The following is a 12,053-nucleotide window of genomic DNA, read 5'->3' on the forward strand; positions in this document are numbered from 1 at the left end:
GCTGAGGTTTAAGCTCTTCCCTGATTAAAAAAAATAGGAAGCAGTAACGCCTATTACCGTCAATGGCGATTCTTGACTCATTGTTCTTGCAGGGATTCGGACAATAATTCTGCCTGGAGGGAGGCTTCCGATACCAGAGATTGACAAATGGAGACTTCAGTTATAGTAGCAAGAGTGCGTGGTATCCTGTATTGGGCAAGTGGATAACCACAGCCTAACATCACCATTCAAGATTCACAATCCACTCACGGAGGCCACCTTAGCACAAAGCGAGAGACCCGATATCACAGGTGGCACTAAAGTGATAGACATCTGGGCAGAGAAAAGTTAGGGTGGCTTCAAGATTTTGGCTGGCATGGGCCTAACGGGTTGAGGCTGTTTGTTACAGCATATTTCAAAAATACATAAAGAATGGGAATTGGTCATGTTATGTTTTGTTTTATTTTAAATGGATACATATCCTTTACCAAAACCAATGGTGCTTACTCCAAAACTAAAAATCAAGCATACAAAAACAAACTTTTATTTCTGTAATCAAGAGGCTGCTTCGATGAAGGGAAATGTAAATGTAGAACTATGCATACCATGAATATTGGAAGTGGCTTTTTAAAAGTCAGCAAACTGTATATTGTCTATGTACAGAAAGAAGCACAGAATGAAAGGGAAGAAGTATTAACTTGAATTTTTATACATCTCTAAGGTGAGAATAAGGTTCTGAAATCTAAAACTATCCAACAGACTTTATTTATAGCTTGTCTTTCATTCAGGAACTCAAGGTTCTATTCATTGTGTTCCCTCCTATTTTTCTACACAATAATTGTCTGAAGTAAGTTTGGTTGAAAAAAAGTAGCTGTCCCAAAGTCAACAAGTGAGTTTCCATGGCTGGATCTGACCACTCCTAAATTACAACTTAACCACTATGACATGAGATGGCTGAAATAGGCCAACAGATTCAGAAATAAATCAAAATATGATGTTAAATGAGCTAGTTTGGTGTAGTGGTTAAGGCACCAGGCTAGAAATCAGGAGCCTGTGAGTTCTAGACCCACATTAATATGAAAGCCAGTTGGGTGATTGTGACAGTCACTCTTTCTCAGCCCACTCACCTCACTGGGTTATTGTGAGGAAAATAGGAGGGTTCAGCACAAATAAAATTTTGGCCCTTCATGGGCATAGCAGAAAAAGAACAAGAGATCAATCCACTAATGTTAAACAGAGCACTCTCTCATTTCAACAAACATTCAAGAAGAAATAAGTTTGACCAGCTATTATTAGCAAAAGTGAAATGATGCAACATTACTAAATGTACTACAGTCGTAAGGAATACATGTTAAATTAATGGGGCACTTGCGGAAAATGTCATCACAGCACTGGTTTATAATTTGTTATTAAAATTAAAGTCTTTAAGAGGACCATATGGCTCTTTGCAAAATGGCCTGAAGGCCAGAAAGATGCTGTTCAGTCAACAGTTCATAAAAAGGGTACTGTGGTTCATTGGCACTGACAACACACCTCATTAGGCAAGATACAAACCTCTATTGGCAAGGAGTAGGATGGGACAGAAAGAAAAAATAAAGATTAGCCATCCAACCAGACCTTCAAGTGAAAACAGGTGATGAAATGTTGATTCTTTTAATTTCACAACCTATCAGATCAATCCACAAAGGAGGTGATAGAACCAAAGCCAATTTGACTGCAGAGAGCAAATGATCGTGGTTACACTATTATGCTTTTAACAATTGGTTCTCTGCCAAAAGAGAGAGCCTTTTCCCCCCCTGAGGCTTGGTAATAAATGGTAAGTCCCACAAACTATATTTTGTTCATTTCACAGATTACTTATGACCTGGTGTGCTCTCCTATCCTATAAGTGTGTACTTATATCCGGGTTTAGATAAGTTCCTAGGCAAGGAAAGTGTGATATTTAAAGTACACTGTTTACCGGTGTACAGTACTTTACTATAATCAAAGCAAAACAAGTTATCTGGATGTCTTGCAATAAACTTGTGATGATATCAGTCACGTTATAGATGGCCTTAAAAAGGAAAAGCACAGGTGAACTTTTTCTAGTTTAAACACCACACTATCCTATCCTTGACCAGTTTAATATGGCGGGATCTTTTTGCTAGGTTCTGCTAATATCTCTGGAAATTAAGAGTTAAGAGTAAAGGTGGAGTCTCCTTGAAGAAAATCTTGGCTTGTGGTAGCTTGATAACCAAACTACTGTAGTTGTTTTTGCAGGCATATGAAAGTTGTTTTGCCGTTGCCTTCTAGGATGTTTTTTCAACTTCCCAATTTCCTATCCAAGTACTAACTTTGTTTGACCTAACTTAGCTTCTGAGACAACTAGGTCAGAGCAGGATTCCATGCAATTTATAGATTTCCACAATTACCGTTGTTGCTATCAAAATACATTACCTATACAGCATTGGAATTCAGAACCACTTGCACCTTTTTCTGCTTTCAATGTGTTTGTCTCCACTCTTATTCCTTTGCTTGCTCATTCCAGTCCTTCTTAATATATTTTAGAGAACTGAAAAAGCTAGTAGCCATTTAGCTGAGGAGGGGCTTGAAAAAAGAGCTGGCTTTGCCAGTCTGAAAAATGCAAACACTGCAAACAGTGATTTAAGTTATTTAATAAAGATCTACAGAGCAATCCCAACCCATATATTTTCTAGCATAAATCTACCACCAATAAATGTTGCTACCAGTGATGTTAAATCCCAAATGGGACATTGAGGAAATGAAGTAAAGGTTATCCATTGAAACTGAAGGTCAAATTGGGTGCATGAGTTTGGCAATGCAGAGCATACTACAGGGAAATGTCAGAAGTGATCACTTATGTTTTGACCATCTTTTGATTTCTTCTACATTCAGAGTACTGCTGTTCAAAGTTAGACCAATAACATCTTCCATTTCCACGACATGGTTGCAAATGAGGAGGGTGACCTGGTATTTATACAAGACTTAGAATAACAAATCCTCTTCTGGCCTCTCCCCATCCTATTGAGTGCCTTTTATGATTTTCACCAATATTCCAGTTGCAAGCCTAGATGTAGCCAGAGACAACCAGGATTAAATGATCCGTGCTGGTTATCCATCTATTTAGAGTACCCCTCTTGGAAAAATCCAGAAACTTAACACTGAGGGAAATTGGATGGTATAGCAATATCAATAGCACTTAAATTTATATACTGCTTTACAGTGCTTTACAGCCCTCTCTAAGTGGTTTACATATTGCCCCCAACAATTTAGGTCCTCATTTTACCCACCTCGGAAGGATGGAAAGCTGAGCCAACCTTGAGCCTGGTGAGATTTGAACTGCCAAATTGCAGGCAGCTGGCAGTCAGCCTGCAGTACTGAACTCTAACTACTGTGCCATCAGGGCTCACTATATACAGCCCTTGACTTACAATCATAATTGAGCCCAAAATTTTGGTTGCTAAGTGAGATGTTTGTTAAGTGAGTTTTGCTCTATTTTATGACTTACCTTGCCACAGTTGTTAAGTGAAGCACTGTAGTTGTTAAGTGATCCTGGCTTCGCCCTTGACTTTGCTTGTCAAAAGGTTACAAACATGACCGGGGGACACTGCAGCCATCATAAATATGAGTCAGTTGTCAAGCACCTGAATTTTGATCATGCTACAACGGTCTTAAGTGTGAAAAACAGTCATAAGTTACTTTTTTCAACACCGTTGTAACTTCAGACAGTCACTAAATGAACCATTGTAAGTCAAGGACTACTTGTAAGTGCATTGTGCTATAGCTCATCTGCAGTTTGTTCTGTGGCCTGGTTCAAAATGTTGATGTTGCTTAGAAATCCTTTCACAGCTTGGGGCCACAGTATCTGAAAGACCATTTCCTTCTATACATTTGTGCTTGAACTTTGACATTGTTATCAGAGACCTTGCTTGGAGTGTCCTCATACTTAAGGAATGTCCCCCTTACCCACCCCTGAGAGGCACATTGGGTGCCTGTATACCAAACATTGAAGACAAGAACCATTTTCTTTCACTTTTGCTACGTTTAACTTCTCTTATTTCCTCTCTGCAGGTTTAGAGATTGATCTGATGCATATTCTAGAGTAGGTTTTGCTTATTTTAACCTCCCAATTATATTTTTTGAATTGTGTAGGCATTGCAGTTTGTATTTGTTGTGTATTGCTTAATATTAACTAATATGACTCATACGTTTTAGAAATCTAATATTCTTTAACTGTGACATTAATGCATTGGCTTCCAACAATAATTGAGCAAAATTAACCATATACGTACTGGAACAGTTACTTGACAAACCCTTCACAATTTTCTTGGAATCGGTTGATGATATGTAATAGCAAATGCTAACAATATGCATTGTCATTAATGTAGCATTAAGTTGGCATTACATTATATTACTGATCTAATATTAATTTCCAAGAAACTGTATATTTTTGGCTCTTGATACATTGGCATGATCATCCTGAATCAGCAGTGCAAAAAATGACCTATTGGAACCAATAGAAATATGCTTGGCTATAAAGGAAAGATTAATCAGAGATTCAAGAAAGTGTCACTCCCTTATATGAGAAAATCTCATCAAACCCTTATTCTAACTGTTAGGAAACAATGCTCATTGTTGGTAAAATTAAAAAATACAATGGAAGAAAATATCTGAGTCCTCTGACATAACTATTCTCTTTTAAGCAACTTTATGTCTTCTTAGTTTTTCCATTCTTTTTCTTGCTGCCTCTTATTCATTGAGAGCCTTTCCAGATGGAAGTTAGCTTTTAATTTACATTTTCAGAAATATTTTTTAAAAACACCATCTGACTAAGGCTAAACCTTTTTCTGTGCCACTCCAGAACAGGACTGTTCTACTCAGCTGTACAACAACCTAATCAGTGGTGGGATTCAGCCAGTTCACACCACTTCGGGAGAACCGGTCGTTAACTTTCTGAGCAGTTTGGTGAACTGGTTGTTGGAAGAAATCACTAGGGCAGAGAAACGGTTGTTAAATTATTTGAATCCCACTACTGAACCGAATCATATGCAGGCCCTTGCACTTTGAATTGAATTTATCTTTTGTTGAGTCAAAGATGCAGCACAAGAATATAGATGTGACTATCAAAGTTGCAATGTAGAGTTGCATATAGAAAGCAGCTTCCAAAGCCTCTCCAAAAAAGTCTAGAAATGATGGCTTTCAATCTGATAGTAGAAGAACATTATCACAGTCTCTTAATTCCAGAAATTAATACCCCTTATGGTATTTCATTACAAATGCATTGCAGATAATTTAGATTTTACCATGGTTTCTTTCTCTTTGGCCTATTTTTTTGGAATGTGGCCCCTGGCACGACTCCCTAGTATGGCCCCTAGCTTGAAAAATGCAGTATGCCCATAATTTATGTAATACTGAGATGAACAAAGATTCCCCTTTCCACATCACTTGTTATATGGCACAACTTGGCAGCTTCCATGGACATGCTTTTCTATTTAATACGCTGAATTAATTAAATATAAAAGCATTTCCAAAGAGTTTGCCAAGCCATACTGTGTTTCCACAAAATACTCAGACGGCAACATTATAGATCCTATTTTCAATTCATTTCTAATTCTCTGTCCTCTGTACTTATTTTGACAAGTTTTTCTAGGCAGGTAAACTCTGTGATACGTATAATTTTAAATGTACTGTTAAAGCACAACTCTGCACATACACAAATAGCACTACATAAAACCACTGAGTTATCCTCCTCCTCCTTCTGTTAAGATTTCTTGGCTATAGCCATTTCTATCCTGAATATCATTGTCATATCAACAATAAACACATGGAAACAAGTAACAGTTTTGGAAATATCAAGCTAGTAAAAGAACTTTCAAACAAAACGTCCTGAATTTTTCCATATGAACGTTGGCAGATGTGATTCCATCAGAATGATCACTTTTCCTGCAAACATCCATTTGTTGCCAAGAAATAGAAAAACCATTGGCACTTTTTAAAAAGTAATGTGTTTAATGCAAAACCATTGCACCTAGTTGTCTGAAACCTGATCTGCTTTGTTCCCTGGTCAGTAATAACTCTTTGCAAATTTCATCCAATTTTGTCAAATGGGAAAATAAGATTATTTCCCATGTTGGTGGAAGATACAGAAATATAGATTTCCGAATCAAGATTGGATTCAAGCCCCGAATTAAATAAAAAAATCCTTTGAATTAATCTAATATGAAGCAGACTGTTTTCTGAATTGCTCTGTGGGATTCCAGATTTAATGTTGTGCTCTGTATAAACCACTAGCAATTATCATCTAAGAATGGATAGCCTAGCTATATTTAAAGTGCTTGTGCCTGCCACAGTTCTACCAAAGGATTTTCTGCAGAACAATAGACTGGAGACATCAAGCTGTTGAAAAAAATGATAAAATTTAAATCACTGTTACTGGGTGATACATAAGGAAGATTTTTTTTTTAAAGTTATTACTGTAGTTCTTGTTTAACAACCATTTATTCAAGTACTGTTTGAGCAATGATGGTGCTGAATGAATAATAATTTTGGCCAGTCCTCAAAAGTTACTCTTGTTGCAGCACCCTGGGAACCTGTGATCAAAATTTGGGCACTTGGCAATCCACCCGTAGTTGTATCTATATAGTGCCTTTCAGTTTCTTCCACCAGCCTATCTTCCCCTCCTCCACCTCTGCCCTTTGAACTGCCCTGCACTTTGGCATCCCGGATGTCCCTGCTGCCAACAGCATCTCACGAAGGCCCAGGCACAACTCATTTGCACCGGGAGGAAGAATATGGTGAAGATCAGCTGGGGATGGCAGAAGAATGCAGCCAAAAGGACAGAGATGGGAGGAAGATAGATGGTGGGGAGGAGTTGAAGGGCATGCAGTGGTCGTAAATGCAGGCCGGCTGCCAACTTGAAACAGAAGCGAGCACAGCAAGGGCGGGAGAAGTACTGAAGTCCTCACCTAGAAACACAGTGGTCCTCATCTACAAGAACTTCCATCACTAAATGGTAATGTTTCACCTAATGACCGCTTTTTTTAGCAATGGAAATTCTGATCCCAATTAGGATTGTAAAGCAAGGACTACCTGTACTTGAAATGTAAATTATGAATATGACACTATGAAATAGCAGTACAGCTAACAATTGTTTTATCTCTCTGGTACTGTCTAAAATATTTGGGGCTGAAGCAGTTCCATGGGCCCTAAAGTACCCCTGGGTGCAGTAGGTTTCTTTTTTCACTGAGTTCAGAAATATTTGGGAGACAAAAACACCAATTTCACACTCAAAATTTTTTAGCCTTCAACTGGAAGGCTGAAAGCTGGAAGATTTTAGCATCATTTCTGTTATATGTCAGTAGTGATGCTCTGTACTCCCCACACCAATGGTCAAAAAGAAGTGTGTCTCACTACTAAAAGATAATGTACACCTCTATACTAAATTATTTTCTAATGACACCAGGAACAAGCAAATATATTTTACCTACCTAAATTAGCTGAAATTAATTCTTGCTGACCAGGAAGTCTTTATTAAGGTCTGGCTTTCCGTTAAGGGATGCATAGAATAAGACATATGCATCAGAGCAGGGATGGGTTGCTGCCGGCATTACTGCCAGTTGGGGCTGTGCACAATTTTGCTTCACGCAGAACATTAAAAAATGGGGGATAGAATAAGACATATGCATCAGAGCAGGGATGGGTTGCTGCCGGCATTACTGCCAGTTGGGGCTGTGCGCAATTTTGCTTCACGCAGAACATTAAAAAATGGGGGAAACCATGCTGTGCCAACCAGGAAATTGGTTCAGAGGCATGGCAGGCCTGGCTCGCTGCCGGTTCCCGTGACCCAGGCTAGCAAACCACTACCGGTTCAGCTCAACCGGTCCGAACTGGTAGGAATCCACCTCTGGATCAGAGTACGATTGAGTCATAATTTTATCCTAGGAACTCTGCATATCACCCATATTTGAATTATGCCATTCAATTCAAAAGCCAGCAGGCTGCTTGAAGAACTGAGCTATCTATTAGGTAATACATTGCTTCTATTGTGGGTGACAATGAAGTCAGACATTGTGTGATATTGAATGGTGGCCTTCAGTAGTAGTAAGTATCAAAAATGCAAGGGATCTGCAAGCTCTAGTAATAAAAGTTTAGGAGCACAGTGAAATAATTAAAGTCAAATTAAATGTAAGGAAGTCCAAACTCATGGGGAAAAAATAGATCAGCCTTAGAACTGACTATACATTAAAGTGGTGGATACCTTCTGCCTGTTCTTATCATAAACAGGCAGTCAGATATGTCACAGACTAGCACTCGCAACCATAAAGAAAAGAATAGTCAAGTGCTGTGATGTGTGTATACAGTGATCATGCAGGCCAAAGTATTCTCTGTAACGCAGCATGGAGCCAAAGTTGGACTCTAAAGAAGTAGGATAGAAAGAATACTGACTTGTTTGACTTTCAGTGTTGTAGAAGGCTCCCACAGATAAACAAGAAAACAAACAACTGGATTGTCAAGCCAACCAATATCACTCAAGTTCTCACTTGAGACACAAATGATCAGGCTACACCAGGGGTGTCAATCTCAAGGCCCAGGGGTCAGATCCAGTCTGCAGGGTGCTTAGATCTGGCCTGTGGGGCCATCCTGAAAACAGCGAAGGGCCAGCCCATCGTGCTTCTGCCAGTGAAAACAGCCCAGGAAGGCTGCATGCCCCACCCTGAGCTCCATTTTTACTGCAGAGGGTTGCAGGAGGCTGTCACAGCCGGAAACAGAGCTCAAGAGGGCCACGCATGCCCCCACCATTTTCATTGGCAGAAGATAACAAGAGGCCATCGCAGCCGGAAATGGAGCTCGGGAGTCCATTTTCATTGGCAGAGCTCTTGGGCCACCACTGGTGCACTCAACATGCATGATGTCGAGTTGGCCATGCTACCCTTGGCCTCCTGAGGTCAAACACAACCCTGATGCAGCCCTCAATGAAATCAAGTTTGACAACCCTGGGCTACGCACCACACTTGATCTTAGCCAAAAGGCTGATCAGGCTCAAAGAATATTACTTTTGACACCTGTGAAGACCTAGCTCTCTAGAGACCTTTCTAATTCTGGGAAAGGTGCAAAGAAAGTGAAAAAAAAGGATGGACAGCAGCAAAGTTGATTGACTCTGATTGACAATGATAATGAATGTACCATTGGAAACTTGAAGGACCAGGTCAGGGACAGATAATCATGGAGAAAAATCTATCCAGGTGGTTGCTAAGAGTTGGTGGCTTGATGGCACGTAATCATCAGTCATCATAAATGTTCAGGAAGTTTTATGTTCCACAAACGGTCTCGATTGTATAGTGGTTCTGAATGCAAGTCTAATCCTGCTAGCTGTACTCCAGTAAGTAAAGAAATATTTGTCACTTGAGAATTTATTACCATACACACACAAAGGTATGACGCAATGACAAAAGAGTAAGAAAGAAAAAATATGTCTCACATTTTTGATGTAAGTGAACTGGTAACAGATAAGAAACATTACACACAGAAAGAATCAATATAATAAATTTTAGAAAAAAAACAGCATATGCTTTCAGAGCAAAAAAAAGACAATCTGTGGTAAAATGTGTGTGGTCTAGTATAATTGGATGAAACTCTGGAAATTCAACTGGGGATTAAGCAATCTGAGCTAGCGGCTTTTTCAAAGGTCACCATTTACAGAAAATGTGTAAGAATCCCACCCAAAATGAGTACCAAAGGCATTTTAGAATTCTACAGGCAACATCTAACTTCCAGGTAAACTGTTTGAAAAGTATATAAATCAGGTAAACAAAGGTTATCTGTGGACACCATCATAAAGATCCTTTCCTTGGTGTTAGTTCCTGTCCTACCTGATTTTTTAAAAAGATATGTTCATTTAAAAAGGAAACTGATGTAGAATAAAACAGCAATTTCTTTTAACTTCAGCTTCATTTCCCAGCATGTCTGTCAATCTTCCATGGGTTATTAGCAAAGGAAGAAAGGGCGGTAACAACACAATGCTTTTGGGGGGGGACGTGCTTGTGCCAACACACACACACCCCGGCCCCACTTTCCCAAGGCAAGATAAGTTGAGAAAGAAGAGAGGGAAATAGAGCAGTTGAAAGCCACAACACAGTCATTTTGCTTTGGAAATCGGGGCTGCATTGCTTCCAAGGCACTGTTTTACTTAAGACCAGGGGTCTCCAATCTTGGCGACCTTAAGACTTTTGGACTTCGACTATGCTACCTCATGAGCGGAGCCATCTGATTAAACCAGGTGTTTGGATGTCTGAGGAATTGTAAAATAGTTTATTTTAGAGATTGCTACTAGCTATGTTTAAGATTGTTTTTTATTAATATTTTTGTGTTGCTTTTGATGCAGATAAACATATCTTATGATTTGTTATCTCATTCTTTTTATTAAAGTTTTAATAGCAAAGAATTATTAAAACTATTTAGTGAGTTAATAAAAAGTTATTAACATTTTCATAATGTGCTAATTTTTGATGCCGCTAGGTTAATATTTGTAATATTTGTAAACCATCTAAAGACTATGAAGTTTGAAGGGGTAAATAAATGCATACAAATAAAAATAAATGCAACTTTATGTATGCAGATTTTTATTTACATATTATCTTTTCCCAGAAACCAATTACTCATTACTACCAGTACTTATATGAATAAATGAGTGCTATACTTTTATCTTTTCACTCCCACAAACCACATGGGGTGTTCTAATGGTCCAGAATTGCTAGATGTGAATCATTTGCGGAGGAGGTTAGTTTCAGAAAACATTAAGTCATGCTACTACATCCTGAACATTGACTGCTCTGAGTAGTTGTGTGTTGTCTCTCATCTTTATCACCTCTGCTATCTCTCAGACTTAATTCATGATAAAGTGTTCAACAACAAGGTGTTGGGCCAGTCATTAAAGTCCAGGCATTGTAGATGAGGGACCCACTTGCTAGCTGGAACCTGACTGCTGCTACATCAATGTGGTAGCCAGTTTGTTAATGCTGTAACATACTGTAATAGTTCACCAGCTCAGGTTCATGCATACCATCAAGGCATGTAGAATGCTAGAGCAGTGTTTCTCAACCTTAGCCATTCTAAGATGCATGAACTTCAGTTCCCAGAATTCCCCAATCAATGTGCTGGATGGAAATGCTAGAACTGCTCAATCTTAGCAATTCTCAGATTTATTTCTTATGGCTGCCCATCTCATCAAGACATCTCTTGAAGATGTGCGGACTTCAACTCCCAGAATTCCTCACCCAATTCATGCCATGGGGGAATTTTTTGGAGTTGAAGTTCACACATCTTAGAGTTGCTAAAGTTGAGAAACACTGTGCTAGAGGTTTTTAATAATATAACAATTTTGCAGCCCTTTGAAATAGCACGCGTTCCTCCAAATGGCTTCGGTACTTCTGCTGCAAATAGAACTTTGAAATGCGATGTATACATACAGCATTCCACTTTTCTTGCCCGGTACAAAAGAATAATTGCAGTATGATTACCAGAAAAAAGTTTTAAGTTGCTTATAAGTCCAAATCTTATGAAGGCTCTGACTGTGTTCTAGTCTACAGAAAAAAGATGAAGAGTGGTAAGATAACAAATACCTGAAGAACAATCACACACTAAAGGGAGTTGGTGTGCTTTCTATTGCCTCCAAGGGAAGGAGTAGAACCAGTGAATCAAATCTACAAGGAGGAAGTTCAGACTATTTATTAAGAGGAAATTCCTGAATGTACAAACAGTCAGCCAGTGGACGAGACTGCTATATGAACTAGTGAGTTCTCCTTGATAGAGGTTTCCAGAGACTGGATTATCTGTCACAGCAGGAAATTGGACAAAATGATCCCTAGGGTATCTTCTGATTCTATGATCTGTATATTTGATTACAACGTGCTTTCCTATATTCTTGCCTTGTTATGTTTTCCCCACTGCTATGGGGCTATGTTTGAAGATCAACTTGCCTCTGAACAGACAAGAGTTTGAATTCTTCTGACTTAAATTCTAGTTTACATGCCAACAGGAGAATGCCAGTTCTTTTACAGGGGGAAAAACTGTCTCTT

Source organism: Thamnophis sirtalis, unplaced genomic scaffold (assembly GCF_051295495.1).
Source record: "Thamnophis sirtalis isolate CommonGarterSnake01/CBP01778 unplaced genomic scaffold, rThaSir2_p1.2 scaffold_1, whole genome shotgun sequence".
NCBI lineage: Eukaryota > Metazoa > Chordata > Lepidosauria > Squamata > Natricidae > Thamnophis > Thamnophis sirtalis.